Genomic DNA, 15,338 nt, shown 5'->3' on the forward strand with positions numbered 1-15,338 from the left:
ACTAACTAACCAAGGAAATGAAGAAACAAATTTAAGAAGATATCTGAAGATGGAAAGATCACCCATGTTCATGCATCAATAGATTAACATTTTGAAAATGATTATCCTACCAAAAAGCAATCTACAATTCAACTTCCTTTTTAAAATCTAACAATTTATCACAGAAATTGAACAAAAAAAAATCCATATGGAAACATAAAAAAATTCAGGATTGCTAAACTTACTCTGAACAATAAAAGGACTGAGGAAGGTATCACCATGCCAAATTTCAAGCTGTATTAGGGATACTCTTATCTCTAACAGGGCATTAGAGATATACTGTTCAAATCTCAAAATACCAGTAAGACATGGATGCATTGGAAATCTCATGACCTAGATTAATAACTACAGACCAGATGCCTGCCATGCTCAGGAACCACCCCAAAGTTGAATGCAAAGCATTATGTAATGATTAGAAGTGTCTGTATTAGGGGGCTGGAGAGATGGCTTAGCGGTTAAGAGCACTGACTGCTCTTCCTAGAGGTCCTGAGTTCAATTCCCAGCAACCACATGATCTCACAACCATCTGTAATGGGATCTTCTTCTGGCATGTCTGAAGAGAGTGATAGTGTATTCACATAGATAAAATAAATAAATCTTTTTTTTTTTTTAAAAAAGACGTGTCTGTAATAGGAAAAAAAATGTGGTAGCTTTGGGGTTGACTTATGACAGCATTTTAGCTATTGTTATTTCATTAATATTTTTACTACGGACTTACAGAACAATTATAGTTTGTTCCCAGCACCTTTGTGAGCCATATTCTGCAATCTGGAAGCCACCAGAGAATTACTATGAGAAATCAAAGTAGAGATTTGGGTTTAATTACTATCTCCATTAAACCTGAGAATTAAAATAACAGTAAGGAACAGTAACTATAAAATCAACAGAGAGCTATTTGGAGATACTCAAAACAAAAATAGCTCTGCCTCAGCATCTCTCTCTCCCCTTCAATTCTTTGGACACATCTCTTACACTGTGCTTCAACCTCCTGGAGTTTTCTTTTGCTCCCGAGGTGCTTTTGCGTGTCCCTGTCTCATCCTGGGCTTGGCTCCTTTGATGTTTCTCTCTGGCATGCACGCCGTAGAAGTCTGCAATCATCCCTCATTGCTGGGTTTTGATATCTACATCTTCAGATTGTAAATTCCTCATGGCGAGAGGCCAAGTATGCTTTCATTGTTATTGTTTTGTTTTTTGCTGTTTTAAAAAGCACTAACTGAAAGAACTGGAATAGCCAGGTGGTGTAACAAAAAAGTTATCAAATCAATAAAACAGCATCTACTTAAATATTGTTGTGGAGCTAAAGGTTACTTTAAAGGTTAATTTAGAGATTTTTTATCATTCTATATTTTCTTTATTAACTTCAGGCTTCATTAAAAATGATAAATCCAAGATACATAGAAATATTTGATAAATAATAATTTATGGTAATTGTGAATAAACTGTTACATTGATGACTGACTCAAAGTTTAAAAAACAAATGATATAGTTATTTAAATGATTGTAAGACTAAACTAAGGGCTTTCGAATAAGCATCCAACTGTTGAAAAAATTAGCATGACAAGATGCTAAATCCATCACTGCATTCCCTTGCATAGAGTTTATCATAACACTTTATTCCTAAACATGGACAAAAGTCTATCTACAGAAAAGTAGTGTGTATGTAGGCTGTGCACAAGGGAAGTTGCCATTATGCTATATTGAAAATTCTGTGATAGGTTTCCCTTTTATGTTGCTGTCATGGTTTGCAAACTAAACACAAATTAACTCTAACAACCATCAATTACATTGTCTCTGAATGAAAGTATTGGAATGGCAATTATTTTGACTTGTAAATGTAAATAATATACTTTGAATACAATTATTATTGCTCAAAGAAAATGTACGTGTTTTCTGGAATTATTAAAGGAATAAAGCAAAGATAAGCATAACATTTGTGAGTTGTCAAAAAAAGGAGCTGTGTGTTTTGTTGTAACAAAAATATCCCACTGGACAGTGGCATTCATTGGGACTGTGGCTGTAACAAAGGCATTCCACTGTAGGGAGGATACCTTTCATTGTACTGTGTGTGGTTGTAAGAAAGACATTAGTGTAGGGCCTGTGCTGTTCATTGGAAATGTGTGTGGTTGTAACATTAGCAATTGCATTATACTGTAGGTTCAGTGTAGCTCAATGGAACTATGTGGTATTGTAACAAAAGCATACTATACGAACTGTGTTGTTCATTGGAATTGTGGTTGTAAGAAAGGCATTCAACTTTAGGGTAAATGTTGTTGATTGTAACTGTGTATGGTTGTAACAACAAATTTGTACTGAAGTTCACTGGAAATATGTATGGTTGGACTCTGTTCTTTGGGAGACAGTCCTACTCATTGGAACTACACTTAAGTGCATCAAAGAAATTCCACTGTAAAGAGAGTGCCATTTTTTATAACACAAATATCTTTGTAAACTCTTATATTAAAGCATAACTCAAATTTCAATCTGAAACCAATATTCTAATCATCGGTTTCTTTAGTTGTTATAAGGCTATTATTGGTGTGCAGTTAAGAAAGAATTCGTTGCATGCACTAAACGTTCTATAAATAGCTTTCCCAGCAACTGGATGAGAATGGTACTGTTGTTATCCTTTCTAACATAAGGATGACTTTATGTTGAGAGGTAAGGTTGTTGCTCCAATCATAAAGTTACAGGATGTCAATATAGGTTCTAATGCACCCCATGTTGTGACACAAGAAAAATGTATAACCACAGCTACATTCCTATAGAAAATGAAATTAAAACATACATTTGTGACTGAAAATACTGTTAAAAATTCATTCTGAAAAGTGCGATAAAATATAAAACTGTATATTTTTACGCTAGCATTTAAAAGGTTATTTGTTAATATCTGTTTCTGGTAAGTTGGATATAAAAAGTACTAAAATATGGATATATGATATGATATATAAATGGAATTCATGTCCCAAGGTTTAATTATAATCTTAGACTCTTTAATTTAGAACTTCTGGATTATGCTTGTAATTAAAATATGTATATCTAAAACATGATGCAAATTACCCTGGTTTTATTGTTAGATTTTTTTTACATATAAAATATAGTAATTATTCTTTGTTTTCTTTATGTACTCACATTAATTTTTTACTGTTTTAGATTTTAAAAAATAATTTTAATTCTATAAATATCTTCTATACCTTCTATTGTTTTTGTGATATCCATAACTGTCTAAGAACTTTGCTTTTTGGGTGCAAGTTTTTAAATATACCAGTATCACTTAAAGGATACATCTCTAAATGTACCAAGCACATTCAAATTCCCTTACTATCATTTATTCCTGATAAAATTGATCTCAGCTTGTCACCTGATAAAAGGTATATTGGTTGTCTTCACAGTTTGGGGAATTTCTTGACCCAGTTGTGTCTAAAAACCTAGGATATTAATAGACTCAAAATCAACTTGGGAAAATAATGTCCAAGTTCCTTGTTGCATGCTACTGATGATTAAAGATGTGGAATCTCATGGAAGTAAGCAAAGAAGAAGCAATCTTTATTGAGATAGTAAAGTGAGAAATTAAGAAAGAGTGGGAAATCAAAAATTAAAAAAAATGAAAGAAATCCCCAAGATATGATAATGCCCTTGAGCTTCCTTGTTTATGGCAAAAACAGTTCAAAAGCTGAGATAATTTCTATGAAATTGGTTGGTTCTGCGGGTCATCATGGGATGAGCCAATCAATGGAAGACCCATATTGCTATACACATGCCCATCCACCACCTAACTCAAACAGGGAAATAAAGCCCTACCCAACCCGATTTATTCATCATGGACTCTAGCTTTGTTGGTTATTGACCTTGACTATCTTAACTCCAAATCACTGCTAGCCTCTAACTATCCAGGTCTCTCAGGTTCTCATCTTTTCACCTATACCTCAGAAACCAGACAGACAAAGCATTGGCACCTCTTTTAACTGTGAGCTGAATGGCCTCATATTGATAAACCCAGCTTGATTTCATTTATGCTTCTTTCAACATTATTCCACATCCTTAAAATTCCATATCTCTCCACATATTCCCCAGACTTTTGTTTAAATGAATTAAAAAAACACCCAAGTTGTTTCAGCGTATAGTACACTTTCACCTTAGGTATCCTTTTTAACCTCACTTGTAGACCCTGTTTATGCATGAGTCTGGTTGTAGATAACTAGACAAAAGGGTGGGTAGGCACTGAGGGGAACAGAATTGTCTTTCTTGGTATCTCTGAATGTCACTACTGGTTATATAATCATTGCAGAGCTAAGTCCTCCAGGCCCTGGCAGAGAGGGCAATGCTGCATGGAATAAATGCACACATCACTAAGGATGGAGAGAATACTTTGTCAGACAAAACAACTCATCAGAATGCTATCATTTGAAGCCTCTGGGTTTATTAGGATTCTCCATACATCTCTAGCCAAAGAACAGGTTCATATCCTTTTCCAACTGATGTCCTATTTTAATTTTCAAGCTCTTTTGAGGCTGGGCCTTAAATTTGTGTTATATGCTTGAGTTTGAGTTTGGGAAACTTGAGCCTGATGGTTGCTAAAGAGGTTTCTTCATGAGTATACTTAGAAACCTTTACTTATGTATGCACATCAGGACCCGAGATACTTTATCTCTGAGCTCATCTTTTTCCTTTGTTACTTTATCTGGGGTCACTAGAAACAACTAGACAACATCACATTATTTCTTTCTTTTACACAACTTGCAAAGAGTTTATATACAGAGACCTTAAAATTCTTGTTTCTTACAGGGGAATGAATGAGAACTACCAAATGTTATCTATCTTACATAGATCTTTAAAGCCCACATCACATTTTATCAGTGCATTCTATGCTCTCAGAAAAGTCTTTAAATAGCTGTAGATTCAGTTAAGTTAGAGAGACAGCTCTTGCTATGGCCAACCCACAAGAGAAATTCATCTTTCTAACTGTTTCTCTAGAACCATTTCTGATACCTCTTATGTACTAGTTAGAGTTCTGCAGATGACAAACCCTGATTGAATGTATACTGCAAAGGGATTTCATTAGGCTGGCATATATGAGTTGGATATTTGAGCAATGGTTATCATCACACAAGGTAGGCTAGGTGTCAGCTATCATCCCAGCTCATGAGGCTGGATAACTCTTTAGTGATCCCAATCTGATGCTAAAGATCTGGAGGGTTCCTGGTGAGTAGCTGGTCGCTAAGACCAGTTTAGTTAAGTTCCAGTATCTTTGAAGAATATAACCAGTGAAGGCAACATGAGGGTGGACGCCCTCACCATCAAGGAGTAAAATCTGGCAGGCAGAAGGAGTTTTACTTTTACATCAGACATCTTTATATCTGGGCCACTTATAGAAAGTACTACCATTCTATGGAAAGTTCTTTTTTCTCAGTGAAACTTTCCAGGCAATACCTTCACAGATCTACTCTGACTGAGACAAGAAATAGTTCTCTTAGGTGATTGTGAATCTCCTCAGGTTGACTTCCAAGATTAGTAATCATAGCCTTCAAGTCAGAAGTTTATTTATTTCTTATCCTTATTCTTATTCTTATTTATTTTAAAATTCAGCAAGAAACTTAAGTGTAATTACATAGTTTCTTTTCAGAGAAATATTATCTTAGCCCTTCTAAACTCACATGCTTTCTAGACTTTCTGTTTTGTTAATGAGATTGGCTCACACTGTTCAATCCTTTGAGATGTTTTTGATTAAATTTTTTTAATATTTCACCTAAAATTAATACATGAGGAAAATGAAGGTGCTTCGAGTAGGGAACACAGTGGCCAGTGAGGTCAGACAGGCCGGCCTTGATTTAGTCAGAGATTAACGACTGAGCTCTAGTTTGGACTAAGCTATGCTCAGAAGCTAAATCAATCACATGTTTTTTCATGGTGAGATTTTGAAACACCTCAAGGGCTTTAATTACACATACTAAGTTTATTTATCAAATATCACACATTTCCCCGTTTCCTTATAAAATATCCACCATAATTAATTGCCTCGGCGTGATTTTGTGTTTTTACGTTCTACAGAGGATGTTCCCACTTCCCTCCTACAAAAGAGTTCATTACTCTTACTCGTGTCCATAGAATCTGTAGCTTTACCAAAAATTGTTGAGAAAACAATGAACACCCTGCTTCAGAAAAATTCCACATGTGGAACTATCTTGGGTGGAACCCATAGGGGCATTTTGTGTTGCTGCCATAACCCCATTCTGGTGTTCCTCTGTCACTGGGTTATGATGGAGATTTCCCAAAGAGAAAGAAAATCAAGGGAGAAGTGAGGTGGTTCGAACAGACAGATGAATAGCGTACTGATGAATCAGCAGAATATCACGCCTCGTGTGAGGAAGCAAGGAATGACATGAGAGAAACCAGCTGAAAGATGGAAGAAGCAAAACCCTGAGTTTCCCTCCAGGAACAAGAAGACACAATCCCAGTTATAAAAGGACATAGGTTCACAGAAACCTACAACTTATGTTAAAACAAAACATTCATATAATACTACAGTTTTAATTTGAAGGCAACTATATTACACATTTTTTTTTTTTTTTTTTTTTGGCCATCAGTGTTACACATTTTGTTGGCCATCCACTGAAAATTTAGAGATTTTTAGCAAAGGAGAGAATAGTATAGTTGTATGCTCCTAACCAGCTGGGAAGCATCGTTTTCACTACTTATATAAAAGCTATACTCTTCAAGCGCTGCGCTGCTTTCAGGAAGCTTTGATAGCTCTAGGTATGTGACAGAAGGGAACTGTGACAGCAATCAGGTAGGAGCAGCTATAGGGAATCCCCTCCCTCGCCACACCCCTCTTAAAGGCCTCTTGAGGGACTCTAAAGTTTAAACTAGGAATTGTAAGTGTAAACTAGGCCTGTATAGGCAGGCCTGGGCATGATGGTTCTTGAGCACTTCACAGTGGCATTCTTTGCTCCTGGCATGCTAGCTGAGTCCCTTGGTCCTATGGACTTGGCTGTTCTCTGTAACTCTTTATTCACCCTGCTCTCTTCTTTGCCTCTTTAGAATCCATTTCAGCCTCTGCCCTAAGTCGACACTCTTGCATTCTTTTTATTGTTGACTGCCACCAACACCATACACCCCTTACTGCTCTTAATCCATTAGTCTATTGAGTCTGCCTCTTTGCAGCTATGAATACACTTTTATATCTGGGCCTGGAGACCAACCACTTACCCTCTTCTTTTGCAAACAAGATCTTAAGACTCTGTTGCTTCTCCCTCAGTATGGTGGCTAATTTGTAGTCCCAGCTCCTACCATATATCTGGTTGCTTTCCACTCTCCTGAATCTTTTCTTGTTATCTATGCAGCCAACACCATGAAAAACAGGCAGGAAAAGACCACTGGAGAAAAGCCTTCTATTGGGCCTGATGTTGCAACACCAAATGAGACAGAAAACAGCAGGTGGCTTGCTTATATAACCACATGGGGGAATGTTTGTACCATTCACAGAAAACCTCTCATGTAAGTTTATATTTACAACCACCACAGTCATGGCCAGTTTGTACTACTCCTGGCTAGCCAGGACATCAGGGGAAGTGCTTTCCCCATAGCCTCAATGGAAATGGCTTCTGGGTCATTGAGTATTAGGCTTGTGATAACAAACTGCCAGAGCAAAGTGTTATAAACAGTCCTGGCTGTGGCAATTGTCATATAAGAATCAGTGGCATCTCCAAGATGTCCAGTGATGACATTAACGATAGTATATCCAGACCGATGATGATGGTTCTTTTGTTTAAATCAGATAGGGTAGTGGTGGTGACTCCCACAGATACTGAGAAGCCGTAGGACCCCATCTCTACTTGTTTGCAGGAAAATAAACATCAAAACATAGTGTAGCTTCTATACTAAGAAACTAAAGAACTCAGGAAGAGCGGTAATGATGTTAACAGGTTCTAACAGTGTGAAACTCCTGCTGTGTGCTCTAGGGAGAGGAGGGCTCTCCCATCTGTCTCATGATGCTTCTAATGAAGATCGCAACAATATCTGTAGTAAAGCCTGTTTGCTCACATTGCTGTTGGTGGCTCCAAGGCTGAAGCACAGGGCGGTAAACAGGATGCCTAGGGAGCACGCACATGCGGAACAACAAATATTCACAAATAAACATGCAGTAGAGAATGAAGGCAGGCGAAAGACACAGAGAAGGACCCCCTAGCGGATCCACATCCGCCTTCTTCTGTAGGCTACCGCAGACCCCAAAGCCATCCATGTTAGAGAGTTGAAGAACTGTTCTGAATCTTTATTTGGGAAGTCTGAAGAGGACGATTCTCTTTTGGTGGGATTCTTTGGTTTGCTTTGCTTTTCTTGTTGGTTTTCTTTTTGTGTTTTGTTTTGTTCTGGCGTTGGTGGCATTAAGTCTGAAGCAGACGTGGCAGGCATTCTTTCTTGAGTAAACGGACATAAAGGTATTGAGAGAATAGATGTTGTAATAAAAGAAAAGTCTTCAACTTTCGGATAGAATGATGGATCCCTTTGGCTGTAATGCAAGACATTTAAATAACACCACACTGAAAGCACAGGGACAATATACATAATCATGAGCCTATATATTTGCAACTAGAACTATAGGCAAAAAAATAATCGACTTGTGGGACAATCAATAGCAGTGAAGGAGGACTCCTTTGTTGATGTTGCAACCCTAAGAGAAGCCAAGCGGAAAGGATGCAGGATGCGGGCTAGTATATATCACTGAAAATCCAGAAGTAGCTAAGGCTTTCAGAATGGATGGGAGTACAGGTGATACAGCAATAGTGTTGTTTTTATCATTTTCAGGCTGTTTTCTTTCTGAGAATCCAGGCACAAATGATATACCCCAAAGATTTTGTAATATTCTCAACTACTGATTAATTTTAATTATTTAGACACATTGGTAAAATAAGCCTTGGTAATAAGTTTGGGCTTTTTCTATCTCTGACTCTGAGGATGTTGGGCAACAGAAGAAACCCACGTCACAAGAAACACGGTACTTATTTTAAAGCGATGCTATCCTGAAAGTAAATATGTTCTACGAGAGTTTTGAACTCTCTCACTCACCCTCCCGTGGCTCTCTACCGATCGATACTCTACAAGTGAAATACCTCAAATTCTCTGATTCTGGGTTTTCTATCTCCACAAACACTATTCCTTTACAAAGAAATAATCTAATTTGTATCTCTTTCAGCTATTGATGATGGAGCATAAAGTAGTATTGTATCTTCAGAACAGCTAGCACTATCTACATTCTTCAATAAGTAATTCAAATATCACTAAGTTGGTTGCTGAACTGACTTTCATTTTCTATTTTTTTATACCCTGTCTTTGGTTTTCCCCTCCCCGACCTCTCCTCTGTCCCTACCCCTACCCCCCTCCACTCCTCAGTTTCTGCTCAGAAAAGGCCAGGCCTCTCATGGATGTCAACCAAACATAGAATATCAAGTTGTAGTAAAACTAGTTGCTCCCCCTCATATTAAGCCCAGATAGGGCAACCCAGTATAGGAAAAGGGTCCTAAAATCAGACAAAAGAGTCAGAGACAGCCCTGCTCCTGCTGTTAGGAGTCTCACACGAAGACCAAACTACATAGGTGTAACATATGTGCTGAGAGCCTCGGTCAGTCCCATGCAGGGTCCCTGGTTGGAGGTTCAGTCTCTATGAGCCCCTATGAGCCCAGGTTAGTTGGTTCTTTTATTTTTCATCAGTTCTTTTCTTCTAGAGTGAAAGAATTCAGCCAATAGTTCCTAAGCCTAAGATGTGATAGTGTTTGCTAGATGCATCCACTGGGATTGGGATCCATACATTTGAAGTTTGGTTGGTTGTTGTTTTCTGTAGTGGTCTCCATCTGTTACAAAAAAAGGTTGCCTGTCTGAGCCAGGCCTTATCAATCCATGTGGTAGCACACCCTAAGAGCCAGCCTGAGAGTAAGTAGCAGTGCCCATAAATATTCAAGAAAATAGTAAGCAATATTAGTCAAGAAAAATAACAGCACGAATCCAGAATCAGAATCAGTGCCCATAAACAATGTTAGTCTCCCTGACTTCCAACCAGGGCAAGCTATCAACAGAGCCAAGAACATTTCTGGCTTCTCGCCAAGAAAGCGTGTGGTCAAGGGCAAGGAGCTTAGCTTTGCCAGTCCAGCTCCCTAACTTCAAGTCCTCGTCCAGTGTCTCCTGTGTGACAATAAACATCAATCATGTATACAAAGTCTCATTTTAACCTGCTTTAAATTCAAAATATTACTTTAGTATAACTAAAGCAGTTTCAAGGAACAAAGCCTTAACATTGTGGTTTTCTTTTCTCATTTTAAAAACACCCAGCATGGACTGTATTCTTTTCTTTATGGTTTTGGTGTTGGAAGTTCGGTTTGTATTTGGTTTATTGTGAACATTTGCATGAACTGGTATATTTAAAACATAGTTGAAAAGCATCTTCCTCTCAGTTATTCCACAAGTGCACTTTATCCCTATCCCAGTAGGACTGCACAAAGTACAGTGCTTTTCAGTTGGGTCTCGTGTTGCAGTAACCTCTTGAACTGTTAATTAAGTCCCAGTCCACACAAAATGTGTTCTTTAAAAGATTCCCAGGTGATTTTAATTTGCTCTCAAGGTTAATGGAATGAGAAGGATGCTTTTTTTAAAAAAAAATTGAATGTGTTGCTTTGAGATGTGGTCATTTATTTCATTTCTTTAGAAAATAAAAATGGTATTCTCATTTGCAGTCGTGTCTCCTCAAACTTCAGACTATGAGCATCATAGTATGTCTAAGAGAATAAGGACATGATAGTGCTTGTGGAATCAATATTCCTCTCCTTACCCTGCAGCTGCCTGATAGACAAATTCAAACTTTATTCACAGCATCAAAGGATGATCTTAAAGGTTTTCACAGATGTGAGTGACTGATATGAAGAAAGATACTGTGTCTAAAGCTCTGTTGCTAGGAGACAGTTTGAAGATTAAATTCCCCGCAGAGATATCTACTACTGTGTAATAAGGAAAGGGGGTGGTGTGCCTTGACTTTTAAAGAGCTTTATTCATTTATTTACCCTAGATGAGTATATGCATGAGTTTGTGCATTCCACATATGTGCAGGTATCTGTGGAGGTCAAAGGGCATCAGATTGCCCTAAGAACCTTGAGTGACAAGTAGTTCTGAGTCACATGAAGTGGGTACTGGGAACCAAAGACCTAGTAAAGACTCTTATCTGCTGAGTCAACTTCTATCCCCAGTATGTCTTACAGGGCTGTCTCTGACTCTGTTGCCTACCATTGGATCTTCTTCCCCTAGCTAGACTGTATGGTCAGGCCTCAATGGTAGAGGATGTGCTTAGTTCTGGTGTGACTTGATGTCCCAGTGCAGGTTGGTAGCCAATGGAAATTCCCTTCCTTAGAGAAGGGAATTGGATAATAGGAGGTGGGACTGGGAGGAGAGGAGGGGGGCTGAGACCAGGAAGTGAATAAATAAATAAATTAGTGAAAAAAGTAGAAAAATGATGTATTAATTCTCCATCTGCATTTATTGTGATATCCTTTCAGTGGCTTCATTTTGAAGTCATTTTTCAAAAAATTTACATTATACTAAAACTTGTAGAAATTCTTTAAAAAATATATGGAAAAGTAAAATTGTAAGCCTCCGGTGATATTTGCCAGCATGTCCACAATTAAATTGTACATAACAACAATGATAAACTCATCTTAAATATTTTCTTAATAATTTTCTTACAAATGAAATAGTATGTCCTTTGTCTCAGAAGAATTCTTCTACAGAGATTTTTATAAGAAATTTAAATTGCTTCTATGGTGTTACCACACAGAAATAACTATATTGTGGTGCTATCCCATCATGTTCTATTATTTTCAGACAGTACATACTAGTTTATGATTTTCAAAGTGGATCCTTTTCATTAACTATGTTCTAATAATCTTTGCCTTTTAGCATATACATTAGTTTAATCCATTTATACTTATTGCAATTTTCATGTATACATACATACATGCATATATTTTATAAGTTTTATTGCCAATAATTTTTCTGTTCTTTGTGTTCCTATTTTACCTTATTATTTATTTTCTTGGTTTTTGAGACAGGATTTTACTATATAGCCAATGCTGACAGAGAAGTTGCAATTTTCCTACTTTAACTCTTTGTGTGCTGGTATTACAGGTGTGCATGCTCTCACCTGGTATTTCTGATCTCTCTTCTTTCAATTTTTATATATTTTTGTAATTTTAGATCAGATTAATATGCAACTTGTTCTTCTAGCATATTACTCTATAAAATATATTTTTTGATTTTAGTGTAAATAAGTTTTATCAGTAATAGGGTGCCTTCCTAATATTTTGTCACTTTGTTTCATTATTCTGCAAAGTAAAACAAATTAATTCATTAGAACAGATTTCATTAATTCATTAGAACTGTGTCAAAATATCTGAAATCATTTTTAGTCCTTTGATACATACTATAAATTATTTTCTCAAGTTGTATTAGTTACTACATTATATTAGTAATGTAGGAAAATTCATTCTATCAATAACATTTGAGTCTTACTAACTGTAATCCTACAAAATTATTTTATATGTATATATGAATCTCTGAATTTGCATTTTGTATGTGTGTATGGTATATGTATATATGTGTGGTGGAGTTATATGTAGTATATATGTGTTATTATGTGTGCATGTGCGCAAGCAAGTAGAGTCCAAAAGTTTATGCCAGGTACCTTCTTCAGTTGTTCTTTAGCTTATATTTTGAAAGAGAGGATTTTATTTAACCCAGATATTACTGACTAGCTAAGTCTAAGTCATGCTTCAAGAACATGTCTGTTCCATGTGCTGATGTTACAGACATCAGCATGGGTACAGTGTACCCAGCATCTAACTATATGTGGGAATCAAATCAAGGTCCCTGGTCCTGGAAAAGCTCAGTGCAGCAGTGTAGGGGACTACCAGGACAGGGAAGTGGGAAGGGGTGGATTGGGAAGCAGGGGGAGGGAAGAGGGCTTATGGGACTTTCGGGGAGGGGGGATCCAGTAAAGGGAAAATCATTTGAAATGTAAATAAAGAATATGTCGAATAAAAAAGAAAAAGAAAAGAAAACAAATCAAGGTCATCTTATTTATACTATAAAGCACTTTAACCACCTAAACATCTCCATAGCCCCTGCATTTGTATGTTTAACTTACAGTTTTGTCCATATTCTTTCGTACAAATCTCCAACCATACCTACCAACCATGTACCTATCATGATTATACAGTTGCTTATATCTTTAGCTGTGAATTCTTTAGAGTTTTGTCAACATCCAGTTTCAGACTTTTACTCAACTCATATTTTGGTTTTAGAATTTGTAATTTTTATATAAGGGGAAAATAATTGCTGTTTCATTTTCATCTGTTGAGGGATTTTACATGATTATTTGCTTTAATTATTATTTGTATTTTGAAGTGGTTTAATTTTTATATTGAAACCTTTAATCCATCTGAATTTATATTGAAGAATTAAGGAAGGTTAGAATATATATATATTTCTGGTTAGAAATTTTCATTGCAATAGTTCTTCCTTCTAAATATTTTATGTCTTTACTTTCATTTCTAGTTCTGTCTTGACCCAGTTTTCATTTAGTAGAGAATTGTTCAGTTTCCATGAGTTTGTAAGCTTTACATTGTTTCTATTGCTGAGATACATCTTTAATTGGTAGTGGTCTGATAGGATGCAGAGAGTTACTTTGGTTTTCTTGTTTCTATTGAGACTTGCTTCTATGGTCACTTTTGGAGAAAGTTCCATAAGATACTGAGAAGAATTATATTCTTTTGTGTTTGGCTGAAGTGTTCTGTAGACAGGTTTTGGTCATTTGGTTTATAATGTCTAGTAGTACTTTTTTGTTTAGTTTTGACATGGATGGCTTGCCTTTTGGTAAGAATGGGGTATTGAAGTCTTCCACTATCAATGTGTGTGGGTCTGTGTGTAATTTAAGTTTTAGCAATGTTTCTTTTACAAATGTGAGCACCCTTGGGTTAGGAGCACAGATGTTAAAAATTGAAACATTATCTTGGTGGGGTTTTCATGGATGAGTATGAAGTGTGTGTCCCCTCTCTTCTTGATTAATGTTGATTTGATTTATTTTGTTAGATATTAGAATGAGTATACCAACTTGCTTCTTAGGTCCATTTGCTTAGAAAATCTATTACCAACACTTTTTTATTCTGAGGTAGTTTCTATCCTTGATATTGAGGTGTGTTTCTTATATTCAGCAGAAGGATACATCATATTTTTGCAGCAATTCTGTTAGTCAGTTTTGTTTATTGGGAAACTGAGTCCATTGATCTTCTAGTCTTGTTCTTTCATGAACATGACATTGGGAGGAGAATATGCCTTCTCTTCAGCCTTCTAGTTTCTTAGAGTATCAATAAGACAAAACAATGGAAGAAAATATATTTGTATGTTTTATGTAGATGAGGGGCATCATGAGAAAAGAAATACTATAACCTCAGAAAAATCTAGATAGTTTTATGTCTTCATAGTGGAGATGAGAGGAAATGTGAACAATTTAAGGAATAATAGATGAGTTTAGAGAAATAAAATTGGATCTTGAAAAGAGTCAGTGACATTTTCTTGGGGTATATTAACTTTCAATCACCTCTCCTAGAATCTGAGTTAATCTTTCCTGTTTGATAAAACTTCCAAGAGGATATTTACATGACAGTTATACTCCTAGAGCCCCCATCTTTAGGCAAATGTGAGGGGCACTGGGAATTTTACTCTGCCTTTATCCAGGAGTCCTCAATTCAGTGTGATCAGCACCTCAAAGCCTCCCATTTTGGTAGCATTTCTTTAGCTGTGCCCATGACATCCATCTGTCCTGTTCTGTAGGTGGGGTTCTATTATTGGGAGACATGTTCTGTTTCATTCATTTGTTATATTATCCAGGGTCTTTTTGACCCTGAATACTATGTGTGTTGAGAAATGGCCTTACTTATATTCTGATTAATATTCCTGTGTGTTGGCTTGAAAGTTCTTTTTCTCTTTTTAAGATTTGAAACCAATTTTGATGGTGTCAGTTTCCTGTTGTTAACCCTTCATGAGTTAAATAATCTGTTACAAAATTTCCACTGAAATATGTGAAAATAACTTATATATTTAAAAAGATTTCTGTCCATGTATTAAATTTAAACTTCAGAAGTATTATTTTAAAGTTGTGTCATGTGGTGGTGGTCTATATTTTCCATCTTTCTGTATCTTTAGGGTGCAAAGGCAGGTGGATCTCTGAGCTGGAGGCTGGTCTATTGAGTGAGTTCCTGGATAGACAA

The sequence above is a fragment of the Apodemus sylvaticus genome, chromosome 17 (genome assembly GCF_947179515.1).
Source record: "Apodemus sylvaticus chromosome 17, mApoSyl1.1, whole genome shotgun sequence".
Classification (NCBI taxonomy): Eukaryota; Metazoa; Chordata; class Mammalia; order Rodentia; family Muridae; genus Apodemus; species Apodemus sylvaticus.